Genomic DNA, 4,743 nt, shown 5'->3' on the forward strand with positions numbered 1-4,743 from the left:
TTGCTCTCTGAAAATATTGGACAGAGATAAAAATCAAACCAATATCTTTAGGAGCTCATAAGTATTTATTTTGGGCATTTGGAATTAATCCAGTAATTACTTGCGTTGGATAAATATTTTATTATATATAAAATATTGTCCAATAATTCTGAATTTTGGTGAGGGGCTTTGGAGTGGTCCAACTAGTCCCTACTAAAATTTACAGAATAAAATAAAATGATTTAGTATTTTTGTTAAATCAAAACTAATGTCAGAAAAATAGAAAAGAAATCAAATAAAGGAAAAACCCTTACCTGGGCCTCCTACCTGGCAGCCCAGCAGGCCAGCCCAGCTAGCTGGCCGACGCCAGTCGTCGCCTACCTCCTGCCAGGAGGACGGCGCGCGTGTGCCCGACGGATGCGAGCACACGCCGGCCACCTCCTGCTTCTCCGCTCGCTGCTGGGAGCCCCCGACGATGCCACGCATTCCCCCTCGGCCCTCTCTCACTTCCCCAGCTCTCTCCTCTCCTCTCCCTCGCTTTCTTGCTCACGGCCGAGCACTGCCATCGCCACCGGTCACCATTGCCGCAACCATCGCCTTCCCCCTCGCCTCTCTCCGTGTCCGCGAGCTCCGCCACCTCGCCCTAAAGCTCCCCGTCGAGCCACGCGCCTCGGGAGGCCCTGGAGTGCCTCCATCGCCGCCATCTTCATCTCCGGCTGCCGTGGATCCCCATCGCCACCCCGCCGTCTTCAGTGCATCCCCGAGCTTGCCGTCAAGGCCACCGAGACCGCTGTGAGCTGCTGCTTCTCCTTCCCCTCTCCTTTTGCTCGCTGGCATGCCGTAGCCGCTGCCTCGCCGATGACCGTGACCGTCGCCGCCTGAGCTCGTCGCTGACGCAGCTTCGGTGACCAAATGGTCGCCCCGGCGAGTCCAAACCTCTCCCCGCACCCCGTAGAGCCTCACTAGTGCATCCGCTCGCCGCTAGCACGCCGCAGCAGCAAGACCACCGATGGCCGAACTCCGGCGGCCGCAAAAGAGCTCGCCACCGTCGGCTCAGGCCACCCCAGCTCCTCCCGTTCGCTACATTAGATGCGCCACATCGCTAGCTAGCCGTAGCAGCAAACCACGAGTAAAACCGTGCCCTGTGGGCGTTTTCCGAGCCGCGCCGCCGTCTCAGGGCTCGCTGGCGTCAAGCCGCCGGTGGCTTTGACCCCGCTGACGTTGACTGGGTGGGCCCAGTTTGACCTCCCCCTTGTGTCACTAACGCGTGGGCCACCCCCTGACATTTAGTTAGTATTAGATTAACACTAATTAACCTAGGTTAGTTACCTAGTTAGTCATTGACCGGTGGGCCTGGCGCCCACTAATCCTAATTAGGCTAAATAAACACCCTGTTAACTAACTGAGTCACTGACGTGTGGATCCCACACGTCAGGTTTGACTCGGTCAGCTCCTTTGACCTGCTGACGCAATGCTGCTGTCATGCTGACGCAATATATCATTTTCTGGTATTACAATAAATCAGGAAATTCCAGAAAATGATATAAAGTTCAAAAATTCATAGAAATTCAACCGTAGCTCAGATTGAAATAATTTATAAATGAAAAATTATCAGAAAAATTCCATCTATCCATCTGTACCATTTTCATGCTTGACAAACCATCTATACATGCTGTATATTTGAAAACACACTTATGGCATAGTTAAGAACTTAATTTGGAGTTGTATTTGAACCCTTGGTTCAAATGGACCTCAACTAAATAAATGCTAGATGCATTAACTCAAACAACATCACATACTCATGCCATGTTCATGCATCATAATGTTGCATATGCTTGTGTTTGATTTTCGACACCGTTCCTTCTCAATAGGTCCTGCTCCGGAAAGTGTTCGGGAGCACTTATCAGTGGAGCAGTGCCCCCCTATTGATCTACCAGGCAAGCAACCCCCCCTTGTTCATTCCGATACAATCCTACTCTCTCGCTCCTGCTCTCCTTTATTGCATTAGGACAACAATCATTCAACCGCTACTTTATGCCGTGGTAGTTGAACCCATTCCACTGCATGACCTGTCATTGCCACAGTAAATAGTTAAAACCCACTAGAATGTGTAGGAGTTGTTTGAGCCATGTTGTGTTCCTACCATGCCATGCCTGCTATTGCTTAGAGTTTTGTCAGGTCTGATTCATCGGGAATGAATTGGAGTGTTATGATATGTTCTGGTGCTGAGAGTTAAGCGTCTGAACACGATTTGGTAAAGGTAGAGGTGAGAGGCCATGTAGGAGTACATGGTGGGTTGTCTCATTGGGACCGTCCTTAAGAACCGAGTTCTGTGTAAGTTGTCCAACGACCAGCTACTACCACACATTGGGCTCCGGGCGCTCCAAGCTCTCTCGACTTATTAACCGCCTTGATCTTGTCCAGGAGTTGCAAATAGTTTCTGGTGTTTGTAGGTAGTGCTATTTTTCTACCGAGTGGCACCCGGCAGGGTGGGCTCGGGACAGACTAGGCACAGGTGGCACGGTGTACCAAGTGGCACCCGGATGGTGGGCTTGGAAACCCTGCTCACATTGTTTGGGGCCGCGAGCGACACCCTGGCCAGATCTCCTTGCGGATGGAACCCAAATAGGTGATAAACCTGGACTAGAGTCTTGCGTGGTTAGTCAGGTCGTGGACGACACCCTCGCCAGGCTTTCGCTTGAAGGTTGCCGAGATACATGACGTGTATATGGTGATAAGTGGTGAGAGCATGTGTGAAGAAGTACACCCCTGCAGGGTTATCATGATCTATTCGAATAGCCGTGTCCTCGGTTATGGACTTCTTGGATGCTTACGTGGTACATAGACAACTTAAAGTGGATACTCTAAAATGCTGAAGATAAGTGTGAGTGCTATGGATGGCCTTCTCGTAGGAGAGACGGGGATGAATCCATAGTAGTGTATTGATGTGGTGATTAGTGGACTCGTGTGCGCTGCCTCACCTCAAAGAAGTTTCTCATTGTCATAGAACAGGATAGCCACTGAGTCAAAGTTGGCTTGCTGCAGCTAAACCCAACATTACCTTCTTGATACAAATGCATGTATGATAGGATCTAACGTAAGTCTTGCTGAGTACCTTTGTACTCATGTTTGCTTTATTTATGTTTTGCAGATGAGACATCTTTCTCACTAGTAGTACCGCTTGGACTTTGACGAGTAGCTTGTTACCTCAGCTACGATCTTGTACCTTGGAGGGACTTGTAGATAGTCAGGCTTCTCGGCCTTTTTCTTTTGTAGTTGTCTGTACTCAGACATGTAATGCTTCCGTTGCTTGTATGCTCTGAATGATGGGTCATGTGACCCCTGTTTGTATTGATGCTATGTGGCTCTTCTGAGCCTTTATCTATATGAGTTGCGTTATGTTGTGATGCCATGTTGTACATCACATACTTGCATGTTATGCGTACGTGTGACGTGTATTGCTATGTGTGGGATCCGACAATCTAGTTGTTTATCCTTGGCAGCCTCTCTTATGGGGAAATGTAGTCTGGTGCTTCCTTGAGCCATAGTAGTCCGCTACAGCCTGGTTCACTAGAGTCCTGCTAGCCCAGCACTACTGCTCAGAACACTTGACTGGCCGGCATGTGTTTCACTTCGTTCCTATGTCTGTTCCTTCGGGGAAATGTCACGCGGTGACTTCCGGAGTCCTGTTAGCCTAGTGCTACAGCCCGGATTCATACGCTGTTGACCGACATGCTCGATGTGATTCATGTATGCCTGTCTCCATAGGTCTGTGCCGCTTTGGGTTCACGACTAGCCATGTCGGCCCGGGTTGTCTGTCATATGTATGATAGTGACACTATCATATACGTGAGCCAAAAGGCGCAAACAGTCCCGGGCCATGGTAAGGCGACACCCGTGGGGATACCGTGCGTGAGGCCGCAAAGTGATATGCGGTGTTACATGCTAGATCGGTGTGACTTAGAATCAGGGTCCCGACACGGCGCCCAGGAGATTGCTGCCCTGTGGCCGGACATGCAGGCTCCGTGCACCCCTAGTCGGACTGCCGACTGGCTGGAGGTCGCGGCTGGTCGTCTTGAAGCCTGGAAAGGTTCCTCGGCCCGAGCTGGAGCGCGCTGGGCCTTGGAGTTCGTCAAGGCATGGTATCTGGGGCTGGACCTAGACCAGCTAGCCACACTCCGGTCAGAGGCCCAGCCGGAGCTGGTAGCTGTGGAAGACGCCCTCGTCAAGCGTGCTGCGGTGATCGCCGAGTACACCGACACCAGCATCTTCGTCCCTGAGCGGTCTGAAGACGGCGAGGAGGTACCGCCGGAGTGGTTTGGGATGAACCCAGACTACGACGAGGACTCGGCGGAGGTGATCGGTTCCAGCGCCGAGGAGGAAGGCGAGGCGGAGGACGGAGGCGAGACGGAAGAACCAGAAGACGGAGCGGACGGCCAGCCTCAGCTCGACCGTGCCTCTAGCAACGAGCCGCGTGCGATCGAGCTGACTGCCACCGGGGGCGATCGAGCCGAGACTGCTCAGCCGGCCGCCCCAATGCCTGACGCTGGCGTCTCCTCCGACCCTCCGAATCCGTCTGTCGCATCTTAGGCTGCCGCCTATTTTATCTGCTTTAGTAGTCTTTGAAGAACTTGTTAATTCGCACAATTCCACCCGTGGGGTGTATTTTGAACTTCTTCTCGAAGATTCGGCCAAGGGCCTATGCTATGTAAATATTTATCGGAATTCTATCTTTTCTTGCTCATTGCTCTTTTGACTTTTTCC

The sequence above is a fragment of the Triticum aestivum genome, chromosome 1A, assembly GCF_018294505.1.
Source record: "Triticum aestivum cultivar Chinese Spring chromosome 1A, IWGSC CS RefSeq v2.1, whole genome shotgun sequence".
NCBI lineage: Eukaryota > Viridiplantae > Streptophyta > Magnoliopsida > Poales > Poaceae > Triticum > Triticum aestivum.